This window comes from Arachis ipaensis, chromosome B6, assembly GCF_059453495.1.
Source record: "Arachis ipaensis isolate K30076 ecotype BB chromosome B6, ASM5945349v1, whole genome shotgun sequence".
NCBI lineage: Eukaryota > Viridiplantae > Streptophyta > Magnoliopsida > Fabales > Fabaceae > Arachis > Arachis ipaensis.
Genome location: NC_142441.1, coordinates 95,561,341 through 95,579,451, shown reverse-complemented (window position 1 = coordinate 95,579,451; position 18,111 = coordinate 95,561,341). Strand labels below are relative to the sequence as shown.

Below are 18,111 nucleotides of genomic sequence, written 5' to 3'. Positions count from 1 at the left end.
AGCTTTGACTAGGAGAAGATTAATTGGAGGTTCTATCCTTGTTGATTTTTCCAAGTATAATAGTAATAGGTTGTTGCTTCTACTTAGTTATCCTTTACCTAATAAGGGAAAGCCAAGTAACTGAACCAACTCTGATTCACAAGTCCTAATCCCTTCCCAGGGAATGATTAGAGTTAGTGACTAGAGAGTCAGCCAACAACTTCCAATTACAAATTAACACTTGAGTATTCCAACTCAAGGGTCTCTTATTAATCTACTCCAAAGTCAAGTTGGGAGCCTACTCCATTGACATGGATGCCATTTTCACAGACATGTAAAGGGAGTAGAAAAGAGACATGGTAATTAAAATTAATTTAGTAAAAAAGCAATGTTTTTGAAATAATAAATTAAGGAAAAATGATATTCAAACCAATAATGAAATTAAATGTAAAAATAACTCTTGCATTAATAATTTCCAAAATCAAAGATATCCATATGGAACTCTGAACAAACTGAATGGAAAATAAAAGAGTAAGGGAATAAGAAAGCGAACTGTAATGATAGAGACTTCAAACGGAGGTAGTAATTCTCTCAAGATCCAATCCAAAAGCATAAACTATAAATCTAAGAATGTGAAGAACTCTAGAGGAAGTAGTATTTTCTCCCTAAGATTCAAAACTAAAACTAAAAACTAAGTGAATATGAATATCTCTTGAGTCTCTTTTTTCCCCCTGCTCTAGTCTGTGTTTTTGGACCAAAAACTGGGTCTAAACTCAGCCCAAAATCGCCCCCAGCTTCTTCTGCAGTTACAACACATTACGCACATCACGCGTACGCATCAGTCACGCATACGCGTCGATGGTCTTCTGCGTGTGTCACGCGTACGCGTCAGTTACGCGTACGCGTCGCTGTGAAAAGCTCCAAGTCACGCACACACGTGAGCCATGTGTGCGCGTCGATCCTCGCTGGTCAGCTCCTTTGTTTCTTGTGTTCCTTCCACTTTTGCATACTTCCTTTCCATCTTCTAAGCCATTCCTGCCCTATAAAGCCTGAAAACACTTAACACACGGATCATGGCATTGAATGGTATAAAGGAGAATTAAAAATTGACAAATTAAGGGCTTGGGAAGCAAGTTTTCAATCATGGAACAAAATTAGGGAGGATTTATAAAACCATGCAATTTGTATGAATAAGTGTGCAAAGAACTGATAAAAATCACTCAATTTAGCACAAAATAAACCATAAAATAGTGGTTTATCCATCTCCCCACACTTAAACATTAGCATGTCCTCATGCTAAACTGGAAGTGTATATGCACTCTAATCGCTCAAGTGTCTAGGGTTAACCCACTCTAATCTCCTCTAGTCATGCTTTCTAAAGCTTTGTTCTTCATCTAACCAATCAACAAATATCTAGTGTACCAATGCAAATATCATGAGATCTTTTCAAGGTTGTAATGGGGCTAAGGTAAGGGTGAGGATATATGTATGGCCAAGTGAGCTATAATTTGAATCTTTGACTAACCTAAGTTTTCACTTACACACACACACTCTATATAATTGTAAAATCATGTCTAGCTACCCATAATCTCACTTTTGTATATTTCACATACTCATGTATCAAATTTTCTTTAATTTCATCACATATGCATTGATCTTTTTATTGGACTTAACATTGGGGTAATTTTGTCCCCTATTTATTTATTTATAATATTTTTTTTATTTTTTTTATTTTTTTTAAAAACATAGTATATCAATGCATGTGGTTTTTATAGTTTCACATGAGCAAGCACCCAAATTATCAAAATTTGTCAATAAAAACAAGATACATTCTCATTAACCCAAGTTTCCATAATTCCCCACACTTAGTTGACACACAATTTCTATCTTAAGCTAACCAAAGATTCAAATGGGATAATTAATTTTTTTTGCTTAAGGCTAGTGATGTGGTAATATAAAGAATAAATGGGGATTGAAAAGGCTCAAAGTAGCAAACAAAGGTAAATGTAATGGTAGGCTATTTGGGATAAGTGAGCTAATATCAAATGATGGCCTCAATCACATGTATGCATGAATATACACTAGACAATGGACATATATAATGGAACAAACCATAGATTACAATCATAGAGAAAAAAACACACAAGAATAAAAATCATGGTTAAATAATGTAACCATATAATTAAGCTCAAAATCTCACAGGTTGTGTGTTCTTAGCTATAAACCATGTTACAAATTACAATCTTCAAACAAGTTTAACACAAATTTTAATTTGAATTAGTGAAATACCATAAAATAGTGTCTTGAAAAGAAACTCATTGCTTCAACGAAGCAGAACATACATGCAAGCAATCTATCCTATCTAATAAAAGAGAAATAACATATTGGTGTTAAGAGAGATAGAGATTACCTCCGGAAGTCAGGTACTGACCTCCCCACACTTAAGGCTTGGCACGATCCTCCGTGCCATCAGTATGGAGAAAGGTGGGGCTGGTAGCATCGCCCCCACTGTCGGACTCGTTATGGCTACCCGTGCTGGTAGGTGAAGTGGAGTCTGGGGTATCCCTTTCTTCCGGAGGTGGGTGAGTACTAACAATGAGCTCCTTCAGATAGTTGTATCAGCACTTGTTGTGGTGCTCCACTTGCTCCATCTGCCAGTCTTGCCGGTCTAACCTCTGAAGGATCTGAAGGAACATCTGAGTAGTGGGTGGTGTAGGAGGTGTGGGTGATGGTGGGGCGAAAGTGGGAGGAGTGTCTAAAGACGGGCTGGGATGTCGGCTAGTAGAGGGTACTGGGGGTCTGGTATACTTTCCATTCGGGACATACTGATCAGCCCTTGGGATCATGGCTTTGGTATCCCCAGCCCTATAGGAGACTCCTGCTGTAGAGACAAGATCTGAAACCAATGTGGGAAAAGGTAAGTTGCCCGCAATCTGCATGTGTCCCATGGCCTGCCGGATGTGTCTTGGTAAGTTAATGGGTTGCTCTGTATGAATGCACCAGATGAGAACAGCCATGTCCGCAGTGAAGGTGGACTCGTGAGTGCTCGGAAAGACATAGTGGGACATAATCTGTGCCCACACGCGAGCCTCCAAGGTAAGTGCAGGAGCTGAGATGCTCTTAGGTCGAGTCTGATGTTGTCCATAGATCCATGTGCTGCCAGGTTGTGTTATGACTCTAAGGACGCTATTCCAGTCAAACTGGTATCTCTGGCACTTGAGAGAGGCCTCTTGGCAAGTGTCCAACCCCTCTGGGCTAGGTGGAAGATCCAATACTCTCTGAATGGCCCCTTCGGAGACAGGTACTTACTTTTGACGAATGATAAACCCCAATTTTATGGTTTATCTTGTACTTAATTTGGGGGATTTTATCATCTTTTCCCACATTTATTCAATGAAACAGCATGGTTTTGTAATTCTCCATTGATTTGTGCTTAAGTGTAAAAACATGCTTTTTAGGCCCTTAAATTGGTGATTTTAAATCACTTTAATTCCATTCGATGCCTTGATGTGTTTGTTGAGTGATTTCAGGTTCATAAGGCAAGTATTGGATGGAAGAAGTGAGGAGAAAAGCATGCAAAGTGGGAGAACTCATGAAGAAATGAAGGAACTGTAAAGCTGTCAAGCCTGACCTCTTCGCACTCAATCAACCATAACTTGAGCTACAGAAGTCCAAATGAGTCGGTTCTAGTTTCATTGGAAAGCTAACATCCGGGGCTTCAAAATGATATAAATTTTTCATAGTTGCTTCGCGTTTAGAGACGTGCACATGCACTATATGTGTGCGCGCCGATGGAGCACGTGATTCACTAAAGTGAAATCGTGGCCAGCGATTTGTAGAGATTTTTGGGCCCAATCCAACTCATTTCTAATGCTATTTCATGCAGAACTCAAGCTTGGGCAAGGGGGAGCAATTATTTGTAGTTTTGGCATCATGTAGGTCAGTTTCTAGAGAGAGAAGCTCCCTCTTCTCTCTAGAATTAGGTTAGGATAATCTCTTCTAGATATAGGTGCAATTACATGTTTTCATCTTATTTCTTTTATGAATTCTTGCCTCTACTCTTTCATTCTCATGATTTGTAGTGTTAATTTCTCGTTTTTCTCTCCTTTGTGATGATGAACTCATGTTGGATTTGGATCTTTTCTTTAATGCAATTTAAGCTTTGATGTTCTTTTATAGTTGATTTGAGTTGTGATCTTACTTTCCTTGCAATTGGTAGTTGGTAGATTTTACTATTTCTTGTCATTTATTATGCTTTCCTTTTATGCCTTCCAAGTGTTTGACAAAATGCTTGGTTGGATGTTAGAGTAGATTTTGAGCATTCTTGGCTTGGAAAGAGTAATTAGGGAATCTTTTGTCATGAAAACCCAACTTACGTTAGTGATCTAGAGTTGTTAGTTAATATCATTTTCAAATACTCTAATCTCTTGCTAATTCAATTAGTGAGTTGATTAGAACTTTTGATTTGAGATTAATGGTGCACGAAATTGTGATCTCCAGGCTCGAACAAATCCTGGTACTGGCTCCAAAGCTTGGTGCTCTGATCTTAATTCATAATTGTCACAACTTCGATACAACTAACCAGCAAGTGCACTGGGTCGTCCAAGTAATACCTTACGTGAGTAAGGGTCGAATTCCACGGAGATTGTTGGTATGAAGCAAGCTATGGTCACCTTGTAAATCTCAGTCAGGCGGATATAAAATAATCATGGAGTTTTCGAATAATAAATAATAGAATAGGGATAGAGATACTTATGTAATTCATTGGTGAGAATTTCAGATAAGCGAATGGAGATGCTTTTCGTTCATCTGAACCTCTGCTTTCCTGCTATCTTCATCCAGTCAGTCTTACTCCTTTCCATGGCTGGCTTTATGTGATACATCACCACTGTCAATGGCTACTTTCGGTCATCTCTCGGGAAAATGATCCAATGCCCTGTCATGGCACGGCTAATCGTCTGGAGGCATCACCCTTGCCAATGGCTTCATCTTATCCTCTCAGTGAATAATATGCTCACGCACCCTGTCACGGCACGGCTATTCATCTGTCGGTTCTTGATCATGCTGGAATAGGATTTACTATCCTTTTGCGTCTGTCACTAACGCCCTGCAATCGCGAGTTAGGAGCTCGTCACAGTCATTCAATCATAGAATCCTACTCGGAATACCACAGACAAGGTTTAGACTTTCCGGATTCTCTTGAATGCCACCATCATTCTAGCTTATGCCACGAAGATTCTGGTTAGGAGATCTAAGAGATATTCATTCTAGCTTAATTCATGTAGAACAGAAGTGTTTGTCAGGCACGCGTTCATAAGGGAGAAGGATGATGAGCGTCACACATAATCATCACCTTCATCACGTTCTTGGGTGCGAATGGATATCTTAGAAGAGAAATAAGAAGAATTGAATAGAAAACAGTAGTACTTGCATTAATCTTTGAGGAACAGCAGAGCTCCACACCTTAATCTATGGAGTGTAGAAACTCTACCGTTAAAAATACATAAGTGAAGGTTCAGGCATGGCCGAGATGGCCAGCCCCCTAAAACGTGATCAATAGTCTCCTAAGATGAACAATGGATTAAAACTGAGACCAAAGATGGTCAAAAAGACTAGTAAAAGGTCCTATTTATAATAAACTAGTCACTAGGGTTTACATGAGTAAGTAATTGATGCATAAATCCACTTCCGGGGCCCACTTGGTGTGTGTTTGGGCTGAGCTTAAGTGTTGCACGTGCAGAGGCCATTTGTGGAGTTGAACGCCAGTTTCTGTGCCAGTTTGGGCGTTCAACTCTGGTTTTGGATCCTTTTTTGGCGCTGGACGCCAGATTTGGGCAGAAGGCTGGCGTTGAACGCCAGTTTACGTCGTCAATTCTTGGCCAAAGTATAGACTATTATATATTGCTGGAAAGCCCTGGATGTCTACTTTCCAACGCAATTAAAAGCGCGCCATTTCGAGTTCTGTAGCTCCAGAAAATCCACTTTGAGTGCAGGGAGGTCAGAATCCAACAGCATCAGCAGTCCTTTTTCAACCTCTGAATCTGATTTCTGCTCAAGTCCCTCAATTTCAGCCAGAAAATACCTGAAATCACAGAAAAACACACAAACTCATAGTAAAGTCCAGAAATGTGAATTTAACATAAAAACTAATGAAAACATCCCTAAAAGTGACTAGATCCTACTAAAAACATACTAAAAACAATGTCAAAAAGCGTATAAATTATCCGCTCATCACAACACCAAACTTAAATTGTTGCTTGTCCCCAAGCAACTGAAAATCAAATAGCATAAAAAGAAGAGAATATACTATAAATTCCAAACTATCAATGAAACATAGCTATAATTAAATGAGTGGGACTTATAGCTTTTTGCCTCTTGAATAGTTTTGGCATCTCACTTTATCCATTGAGGTTCAGAATGATTGGCATCTATAGGAACTTCAGATTTCGAATAGTGTTATTGACTCTCCTAGTTCAGTATGATGATTCTTGAACACAACTTCTTTATGAGTCTTGGCCGTGGCCCTAAGCACTTTGTTTTCCAGTATTACCACCGGATACATAAATGCCACAGACACATAACTGGGTGAACCTTTTCAGATTGTGACTCAGCTTTGCTAAAGTCCCCAATTAGAGGTGTCCAGGGTTCTTAAGCACACTCTTTTTTTTGCTTTGGACCTTGACTTTAACTGCTCAGTCTCAAGTTTTCACTTGACACCTACACGCCACAAGCACATGGTTAGGGACAGCTTGGTTTAGCCGCTTAGACCAGGATTTTATTCCTTTAGGCCCTCCTATCCACTGATGCTCAAAGCCTTGGGATCCTTTTTATTTGCCCTTGCATTTTGGTTTTAAGGGTTATTGGCTTTTTCTGCTTGCTTTTTCTTTTTCTTTCTATTTTTTTTTTCTGCAAGCTTTGTTCTTTGCTGCTTTTTCTTGCTTCAAGAATCATTTTTGTGATTTTTCAGATTATCAAATAACATGTCTCCTAGTCATCATTCTTTCAAGAGCCAACATATTTAACATTCTTAAACAACAACTTCAAAAGACTTATGCACTGTTCAAGCATACATTCAGAAAACAAGAAGCATTGTCACCACATCAATATAATTAAGCTAAGTTCAAGGATAAATTCGAAACTCATGTACTTCTTGTTCTTTTGAATTAAAACATTTTTCATTTAAGAGAGGTGATGGATTCATAGGACATTCATATCTTTAAGACAAAGTTACTAACTACTAATGATCATGTAATGAAGGCACAAACATAGATAAGCACATAACATAGAAAACGAAAAACAGAGAAAGCAAAAACAAGGAATGAATCCACCTTAGTGATGGTGGCGTTTCCTTCTTGAGGAACCAATGATGTCCTTGAGCTCTTCTATGTCTCTTCCTTGTCTTTGTTGCTCCTCCTTCATTGCTTTTTGATCTTCTCTTATTTCATGAAGCATGATGGAGTGCTCTTGATGTTCCACCCTTAGTTGTCCCATATTGGAACTCAATTCTTCTAGGGAGGTGTTGATGTGCTCCCAATAGTTTTGTGGAGGAAAGTGCATTTGAGGCATTTCCGGAATCTCATGGTGATGAGCTTCATACGCCTCTTGCGCTCCATGAGTGGGCTCTCTTGCTTGCTCCATCTTTTTCTTAGTGATGGGCTTTTCCTCTTTAGTGAGGATATCTCCCTCTATGTCAATTCCAGCTGAATTGCATAGGTGGCAAATGAGGTGAGGAAAGGCTAACCTTGCCATGGTGGAGGACTTGTCAGCCACCTTGTAGAGTTCTTGAGGTATAATCTCATGAACTTCCACCTCTTCTCCAATCATGATGCTATGGATCATGATGGCCCGGTCTATAGTAACTTCAGACCGGTTGCTAGTGGGAATGATTGAGCATTGAATAAACTCCAACCATCCTCTAGCTATAGGCTTGAGGTCCAATCTTCTTAGTTGAACCGGCTTGCCTTTGGAGTCAACCTTCCATTGAGCTCCTTCTACACATATGTCCATAAGAACTTGGTCCAACCTTTGATCAAAGTTGACTCTCCTTGTGTAGGGGCTTGCGTTCTCTTCCATGTTTGGCAAGTTGAACGCCAACCTCACATTTTCCGGACTAAAATCTAAGTATTTCCCCCGAACCATTGTAACATAGTTCTTTGGATCCGGGTTCTTACTTTGATCATGGTTCTTGGTGATCCATGCATTGGCATAGAACTCTTGAACCATTAGGATGCCGACTTGTTGGATGGGATTTGTTAGAACTTCCCAACCTCTTCTTTGAATTTCATGCCGGATCTCCGGATACTCATTTCTTTTGAGTTTGAAAGGGACCTCAGGGATCACCTTCTTCTTGGCCACAACATCATAGAAGTGGTCTTGATGGGCTTTGGAGATGAATCTTTCCATCTCCCATGACTCGGATGTGGAAGCTTTTGTCTTCCCTTTCCCTCTTCTAGAGGATTCTCCGGTCTTAGGTGCCATCAATGGTAATGGAAAAACAAAAAGCTTATGCTTTTACCACACCAAACTTAGAATATTGCTCGCCCTCGAGCAATAAACAAAAGAATAGAAGAAGAAGAAGAAATATGGAGAGGGAGAGGGTGATGTGGTTCGGCCAAGAAGGGTATAGAGGGGTTGTGTCGTGTGAATTTGAAGAAGAGTGGAGGGCCTTATATAGGGAAGGGAGGGGGGTTATGGTTCGGCCATATGGGTGGGTTTGGGTGGGAAATTGGTTTTGAATTTTGAAGGTAGGTGGAGTTTATGAGGTAGGTTTATGGGGAAGAGTGGATGGATGTGAGTGGTGAAGGTTTAGTGGGGAAGAGAGATTGAGGTGATTGGTGAGGGGTTTTTTAGGGAAGAGTGTTTGTGGGGTTGTGTGAAAGAGAGTGGTGAGAAGAAGTGAGTGGAGGTAGGTGGGGATCCTGTGGGGTCTACAGATCCTGAGTGGATCCTGTGGGGTCCACAGATCCTGAGGTGTTCAAGGAATTACATCCCTGCACCCCTTAGGCATGTAAAAATGCCTTTGTATCCAACTCTGGGCGTTCAGCGCCAGGTTGGTGGCCATTTTGGGCGTTCAACGCCCATTTGTGTGCCATTTCTGGCGTTGAACGCCATAACCATGCCTGTTCTGGCGTTCAGCGCCAGAACCATGCTCTGTTCTGGTGCTGAACGCCAGACAGATGCTCCTCCAGGGTGTGATTTTTCTTCTGCTGTTTTTGATTCCGTTTTCAATTTTTATATTTATTTTGTGACTCCACATGATCATGAACCTAAGAAAATATGAAAAACAATAAAAAATTAGATAAACATTGGGTTGCCTCCCAACAAGCGCTTCTTTAATGTCAATAGCTTGACAGTGGGCTCTCATGGAGCCTCACAGATGTGCAGAGCTTTGTTGAGACTCTCCAACACCAAACTTAGAGTTTGGATATGGGAGTTCAACACCAAACTTAGAGTTTGGTTGTGGCCTCCCAACACCAAACTTAGAGTTTGACTGTGGGGGCTCTGGTTGACTCTGCTTTGAGAGAAGCTTTTCAAGCTTCCTCTCTATGGTTGCAGAGGGAGATCCTTGAGTTTTGAATACAAGGGAGTTCTCATTCCATTGAAGGACTATTTCACCTCTGTCAACATCAATCATAGCTCTTGTTGTGGCCAGGAAAGGTCTTCCTGGGATGATGGATTCATCCTCTTCCTTTCCAGTGTCCAGGACTATGAAATCAGTAGGTATGTAAAGGCCCTCAACCTTTACTAATACATCTTCTACTTGTCCATAAGCCTGTCTTCTTGAGCTGTCTGCCATCTCTAGTGAGATTTTAGCAGCTTGCACCCCATAGATTCCCAGTTACTCTATTACGGAGAGGGGCATGAGGTTTATTCCTGAACCAAGGTCACACAGAGCCTTAAAGATCATGGTGCCTATGGTACAGGGTATTATGAACTTTCCAGGATCCTGTCTCTTCTGAGGCAATGTCAGTTGATCCAGATCACTTAGTTCATTGATGAACAAGGGAGGTTCAACTTTCCAAGCATCAATGCCAAACAATTTGGCATTTAGCTTCATGATTGCACCAAGAAACTTGGCAGTTTGCTCTTCTGTAACATCCTCATTCTCTTCTGAAGAGGAATACTCATCAGAGCTCATGAAGGGTATAAGGAGGTTCAATGGAATCTCTATGGTCTCTAGATGAGCCTCAGAGTCCTTTGGTTCCTCAGAGGGAAGCTCCTTATTGATCACTGGACGTCCCAGGAGGTCTTCCTCCTTGGGATTCACATCCTCTCCTCTCCTCACAGGTTCGGCCATGGCGCTTATGTCAATGGCCTTGCACTCTCCTTTTGGGTTCTCTTCTGTATTGCTTGGGAGAGTACTAGGAGGGATTTCAGTGATCCTTTTACTCAGCTGGCCCACTTGTGCTTCCAGATTTCTAATGGAAGACCTTGTTTCATTCATGAAACTTACAGTGGCCTTAGATAGATCAGAGACTAGATTTGCTAAATTAGAAGCATTTTGTTCAGAGTTCTCTGTCTGTTGCTGAGTTGATGATGGAAATGGCTTGCTATTGCTAAACCTGTTTCTTCCACCATTATTAAAGCCTTGTTGGGGCTTTTGATCCTTCCATGAGAAATTTGGATGATTTCTCCATGTTGAGTTATAGGTGTTTCCATAAGGTTCACCTAAGTAATTTACCTCTGCTATTGCAGGGTTCTCAGGATCATAAGCTTCTTCTTCAGAAGATGCCTCTTGAGTACTGTTGGATACAGCTTGCATTCCATGCAGATTCTGAGAAATCATATTGACTTGCTGAGTCAATATTTTGTTCTGAGCCAATATGGCATTCAGAGTATCAACTTCAAGAACTCCCTTCTTCACAGGCGTCCCATTGCTTACAGGATTCCTTTCAGAAGTGTACATGAACTGGTTATTAGCAACCATGTCAATGAGTTCTTGAGCTTCTGCAGGCGTTTTCTTTAGGTGAATGGATCCACCTGCAGAGGTATCCAATGACATCTTAGATAACTCAGACAGACCATCATAGAATATATCCAGGATGGTCCATTCTGAGAGCATGTCAGAAGGACACTTTTTGGTCAACTGTTTGTATCTTTCCCAAGCTTCATAGAGGGATTCACCTTCTTTCTGTCTGAAGGTTTGAACATCAGCTCTAAGCTTGCTCAGCTTTTGAGGAGGAAAGTACTTGGCTAAGAAAGCCATGACCAGCTTATCCCAAGAGTTCAGGCTGTCCTTGGGTTGAGAATCTAACCATAATCTAGCTCTGTCTCCTACAGCAAAAGGGAAAAGCATGAGCCTGTAGACTTCAGGATCTACTCCATTAGTCTTAACAGTATCACATATCTGCAAGAATTAAGTTAAGAACTGAAAAGGATCTTCAGATGGAAGTCCATGAAACTTGCAGTTCTGCTGCATCAGAGAAACTAACTGAGGTTTCAGCTCAAAGTTGTTTGCTCCAATGGCAGGAATGGAGATGCTTCTTCCATGTAAATTGGAATTAGGTGCAGTAAAGTCACCAAGCATCTTCCTTACATTATTATTATTTTCGGCTGCCATCTTCTCTTCCTGTTCGAAAATTTCTGAAAGGTTATCTCTGGATTGTTGTATTTTAGCTTCTCTTAATTTTCTCTTCAGAGTCCTTTCAGGTTCTGGATCTGCTTCCACAAGAATGTTCTTATCCTTGCTCCTGCTCATATGACAAAGAAGAAGGCACAGAAAAATAATAATAATAATAGAGATCCTTTATACCACAGTATAGGGATCCCTTTGTGAGTGGAAGAAAAGAGGGGGGACAAAGAATGTGATGTAAAGGAAGAAGCACAACTGTACGGATGGAAGAGATGTGAGATGAGATGTTAGGATATGAATGAATAAATAGAATAGGATGGGGGAGGGATAATTTTCGAAAATTATTTTGAAAAAGAGTTAGTGATTTTTGAAAAATGGTTTTTGAAAAATGTTAGTAATTTTTTTTTTTTGAAATCAAAAATAAAAAATAAAAATAATTAGTTAATAAAAAAGAAATTTTTGAAAAAGTGGGGAGATATTTTCGAAAATTTGAGAGAGAGAGAGTTAGTTAGGTAGTTTTAAAAAAGTTAAGAAACAAACAAAAAGTTAGTTAGTTAGTTGAAACAAATTTTGAAAAGATAAGAAGTTAGGAAGTTAGAAAAGATATTTTGAAAAGATATTTTTGAAAAAGATAAGATAAGAAGATATTTTTGAAAAGATATGATAGAAATTAGTTTTGAAAAAGATTTGACTTTTAAAATCTCAATTAATGACTTGATTCATAAGAAATCACAAGATATGATTCTAGAACTTAAAGTTTGAATCTTTCTTAACAAGTAAGTAACAAACTTCAAATTTTTTTTTTGAATCAAAACATTAATTGTTTATGTTATTTTCGAAAATTTAATACAAAAATAAGAAAAAGATTTTTGAAAAATATTTTTGGAATTTTCGAAAATAACTAAGAATTTTGAAAAAGATTTGATTTTTGAAAAAGATTTTGAAAAAGATAAGATTTTCAAATTGAAAATTTGATTTGACTCATAAGGAAACAACTTGATTTTAAAAATTTTTGAAAGAGTCAATCCAAATTTTCGAATTTGATGAGAGAAAAAGGGAAAGATATTTTTTTGATTTTTGAAATTTTTATGAAAAACATGAAAATTATGCAATGCATGAAATTTTTAGATCAAAACAATGAATGCATGCAAGAATGCTATGAATGTCAAGATGAACACCAAGAACACTATGAATGTCAAGATGAACATCAAGAACATATTTTTGAAAAATTTTTAATGCAAAGAAAACATGCAAGACACCAAACTTAGAAATCTTTCATGTTTAGACTCTAAGAAACGAAAAATGCATATGAAAAACAATAAAAGACACAAAACAAAAAATCATCAAGATCAAACAAGAAGACTTACCAAGAACAACTTGAAGATCATGAAGAACACTATGAATGCATGATATTTTCGAACAAATGCAAGATGCATATGCAATTGACACCAAACTTATAACATGACTCAAGACTCAAACAAGAACACAAAAATATTTTTGATTTTTATGATTTTCTAATTTTTTTGGATTTTTATTTTATATTTTTTGAAAATTAAAAGGAAAAATGAGGATTCCAAAATTTTTAATATGAATTCCAGGAATCTTGCCATGTTAGTCTAAAGCTTCAGTCCAGGAATTAGACATGGCTCACTAGCCAGCCAAGCTTTCAAAGAAAGCTCCAGTCCAAAACACTAGACATGGCCAATGGCCAGCCAAGCTTTAGCATGTAAATCAGAAACAGTAGCAGGTGGATTAACTCCAACTAGCTTGCTCTTGATAACAAATTGCTGCCTCAGTCCAAATAAATTTAGACATGGCTTTACAGCCAGCCAGGCTTCAACATATAATTACATGGGCTGGAGTGATTAGTTGAATACCAATCCCAAAGTAGTTTGGGTATGGCTTTACAGCCAGATATGATTCAACATATTTCATGAAACACTAGAATTCATTCTTAAAAATCTTGAATAAAATTTTTGAAAACATTTTTTATTTTTTTTCGAAAATAGATGAGAAAATTTTAGAAATATTTTTGAAAAATTTTTGAAAAGAAAACGAAAAGAAAATTACCTAATCTGAGCAACAAGATGAGCCGTCAGTTGTCCAAACTCAAACAATCCCCGGCAACGGCGCCAAAAACTTGGTGCTGTTGCCGGATCAAAAGGGAATCTGGCACTGATGTTACCGGACCAAAAGCTTGCCGAAGACTCAAACAATCCCCGGCAACGGCGCCAAAAACTTGGTGCACGAAATTGTGATCTCCAGGCTCGAACAAATCCTGGTACTGGCTCCAAAGCTTGGTGCTCTGATCTTAATTCATAATTGTCACAACTTCGATACAACTAACCAGCAAGTGCACTGGGTCGTCCAAGTAATACCTTACGTGAGTAAGGGTCGAATCCCACGGAGATTGTTGGTATGAAGCAAGCTATGGTCACCTTGTAAATCTCAGTCAGGCGGATATAAAATAATCATGGAGTTTTCGAATAATAAATAATAGAATAGGGATAGAGATACTTATGTAATTCATTGGTGAGAATTTCAGATAAGCGAATGGAGATGCTTTTCGTTCATCTGAACCTCTGCTTTCCTGCTATCTTCATCCAGTCAGTCTTACTCCTTTCCATGGCTGGCTTTATGTGATACATCACCACTGTCAATGGCTACTTTCGGTCATCTCTCGGGACAATGATCCAATGCCCTGTCACGGCACGGCTAATTGTTTGGAGGCATCACCCTTGCCAATGGCTTCATCTTATCCTCTCAGTGAATAATATGCTCACGCACCCTGTCACGACACGGCTATTCATCTGTCGGTTCTCGATCATGCTGGAATAGGATTTACTATCCTTTTGCGTCTGTCACTAACGCCCTGCAATCGCGAGTTAGGAGCTCGTCACAGTCATTCAATCATAGAATCCTACTCGGAATACCACAGACAAGGTTTAGACCTTCCGGATTCTCTTGAATGCCGCCATCATTCTAGCTTACGCCACGAAGATTCTGGTTAGGAGATCTAAGAGATATTCATTCTAGCTTAATTCATGTAGAACAGAAGTGTTTGTCAGGCACGCGTTCATAAGGGAGAAGGATGATGAGCATCACACATAATCATCACCTTCATCACATTCTTGGGTGCGAATGGATATCTTAGAAGAGAAATAGGAAGAATTGAATAGAAAACAGTAGTACTTGCATTAATCTTTGAGGAACAGCAGAGCTCCACACCTTAATCTATGGAGTGTAGAAACTCTACCGTTAAAAATACATAAGTGAAGGTTCAGGCATGGCCGAGATGGCCAGCCCCCTAAAACGTGATCAATAGTCTCCTAAGATGAACAATGGATTAAAACTGAGACCAAAGATGGTCAAAAAGACTAGTAAAAGGTCCTATTTATAATAAACTAGTCACTAGGGTTTACATGAGTAAGTAATTGATGCATAAATCCACTTCCGGGGCCCACTTGGTGTGTGTTTGGGCTGAGCTTAAGTGTTGCACGTGCAGAGGCCATTTGTGGAGTTGAACGCCAGTTTCTGTGCTAGTTTGGGCGTTCAACTCTGGTTTTGGATTCTTTTCTGGCGCTGGACGCCAGATTTGGGCAGAAGGCTGGCGTTGAACGCCAGTTTACGTCGTCAATTCTTGGCCAAAGTATAGACTATTATATATTGCTGGAAAGCCCTGGATGTCTACTTTCCAACGCAATTGGAAGCGCGCCATTTCAAGTTCTGTAGCTCCAGAAAATCCACTTTGAGTGCAGGGAGGTCAGAATCCAACAGCATCAGCAGTCCTTTTTCAACCTCTGAATCTGATTTCTGCTCAAGTCCCTCAATTTCAGCCAGAAAATACCTGAAATCACAGAAAAACACACAAACTCATAGTAAAGTCCAGAAATGTAAATTTAACATGAAAACTAATGAAAACATCCCTAAAAGTGACTAGATCCTACTAAAAGCATACTAAAAACAATGTCAAAAAGCGTATAAATTATCCGCTCATCAATTAACTAGAAATGTTTGACTTTCTCTAATGGAAGATAACTCACACCTTCCAACATTTGGGATGACGAAATAAGATAAATTCTTGTTAAGTATTGTTATGTTTAATGACTAGGATAGAAAGCCTATGATCTCAAACCTTGCCATGAATGTCTCTCTTTATTACTTGCTTTCTTTAGTTACTTGCTTGATTCATTCTTCTTGTCATTTAATTCTTGCACCTTTACTTTCTTGCCCCTTATTAATCAAACCCCCTTGTCCCCTTCATAGCCAATAATTGACCACTTCATTGCAATTTCTTGTGAGACGACCTGGAGTCTAAATACTTCGGTTAATTTTTATTTGGGGTTTGTACATGTGACAACACCATATTTTAATTTGATGTGAGAGTTTTTTGTTGGTTTGGAGCTATGCTTACAACGAAGTAATTCCTTTCTTTAGGAAGAAAATCTAGACCGACAACAAATTCTCAACTATCAACAAACATAGACAGACTGCAGGGTAGGTGAGTAGAAGTTGGAGTAGAATTCAACTACCCATGATAGGTTGGCCTCCCGCAGCTGCCTCCTTAAGAATCCCCACTGTCTCCTTTCAATGCGGGGCTCTACAAAATCAGCAAAGTATGTTGGAAGAATGAGTAGGTGTTTATTATTGTAGTTTCTCTCAGCTAGGATAGGGAACATCTGCTCACAGTAACGGTTAGTGAACCGAGCAGAGTCCCTAGCAGGAAATGCCCTTTCTGCCTAATCAACTTTGATTGTCCGCTTCACTCGCTTCGTGGGTGGCTTAATGCTTGTAGTGGGTTGCGCCTTAGCCGCCGCTCTTTTAGTGCCCTTCCTTGCCGGTGTCTTGTCAGTAGCCTTCTCTTTTCCTTTCTTGGTACACATCCTAAGGAAGAAAGAAAGAGAAATAATGTTAAATATAGATAGCTAAAAACCAGAAGGAAGAAATTCCAAGTGATAATAAATGCCAAAGAAAAAGGAATGTCTTATACATGGTAGCTACAACATGCATGGAAGACATTAATTAAAATCATGAAGGCAATTCATAACAATTATATGCAAGAAGGTTAAAAGCATGCAAGTAATAGGCATGAGAAGCATAACTCAAGCATCAATTATTAAATGGACCAAATTAATGAGCATTTGTATGATGACAATTGTGAATGATATACTCAATACATGTGGATTGCAAGAGTTGTGAAAAAGAGGCATTAAAGTGTAAGAATAAAATAGAAAAGAAGTCCAAATGCTATAAAAGCTTTTTCACAAACACTTAGTGTGCAAGTTAAAATAGAAATTAAAATAATTAATCCAAATATATATGAGACCCAAAATAAAATGTCAATTGTCAAATTACTCCTCATAATATCCACAAGCTCAAATATAATTAAGTATTCACCCAAATAAAGCTCCAACATCAACATAAAAATCAAGATAAAAGAATAAGAAAGAAGGTATAATTAACTAATCTAATTAAAAATAAATAAAACAAACAAATGCAATAAAGAAAAGAAGAAGGAAAGAGTAGGAGAGAGGAAGAAGAGAAACCTTTAGAAGAAAATGAAAATAGAATGTTGAGTGGAAGTAAGAATGAGAGAAGAGAAGTGAGAATAGAAGAGAAAAAGAAAAGGAAATTGTAATTGCCAGCGTTGGTGGCTCTGGTGGTAGTTCGCCAGTGGTGGTGGAAGAAGGGAAGAAGAAAGAAGTAAGAAGTAAGGAGTAAGAATAGGGAAAGAATGAAGAAGAAGAAAGAAAGAAGAATTAGGATTGAAAGAGAAGTAGGATTTGGAAAGGGGAAATAAGTAAAACTGGCGGCGTGCTGATTAGGTGATGCGGCGCATGCGACGCGCACGCGCACCCCATGCGTACGCATGGTTGCGCAAAAGTGGAGGTGACGCGCAAGCGTGAGGTACGCGTACGCGTGACCTTGGTTGTGCTATTCGCGCAATTCCAGCCTCGCACATGCACAACTCTCTATTCGATTGTACTCGGGCCAAAATTGCATGCGACGCGTGCGCGTCAGGCACACACACGCGTGGATGGCCATAAAGTGAAAGTGACGCATATGCGTGGGTGAATTTTTGCCTCCAGCATACTTCTGGCGTCAGACCATCACAACTCTCTATCAAAACACATATTTACGCCGATTTCCAGGGCCACACATGCATGTCTTAGACGCTTACGCGTGGGTTGCCAAAACCGCAGGTGACGCGCATGTGTTAGGTACGCATACGCGTGAGCTTGCTTGTGCGCAAGGCACGCTTCCTACACAGCTCCCACATAACTCTCTGTTTAATCCTAAAGGGTTGCACATTCACGCATGACGCGTACGTGTCATAGACGCTTGCGTGTCGAACACCATTTTTTTTAATATGCAGAAAAAAGGTAATTATGCAGAACTGAACACTGATAAAAATAACATAGAACTAATAATAAAAATGAAAGATCATACCATGGTGGGTTGTCTCCCACCTAGCACTTTTCTTTAACATCTTTAAGTTGGACAGTCCACAAACTCAATCTTCTTTTGTTGGTGGATCCTCCAAGAGGAAGATCTCCAGT

At 39.3% G+C, this 18,111-nt stretch overlaps 1 non-coding gene across 1 annotated transcript; it reads left to right on the top strand.

Moving 5' to 3' along the window:
* The first annotated feature begins 11,039 nt into the window (after positions 1–11,039).
* LOC148561863 (small nucleolar RNA R71) lies at positions 11,040–11,143 on the top strand. Its single transcript, XR_015887677.1, has one exon. It is a non-coding gene; the product is annotated as a small nucleolar RNA R71 (small nucleolar RNA).
* Positions 11,144–18,111: the final 6,968 nt, after the last annotated feature.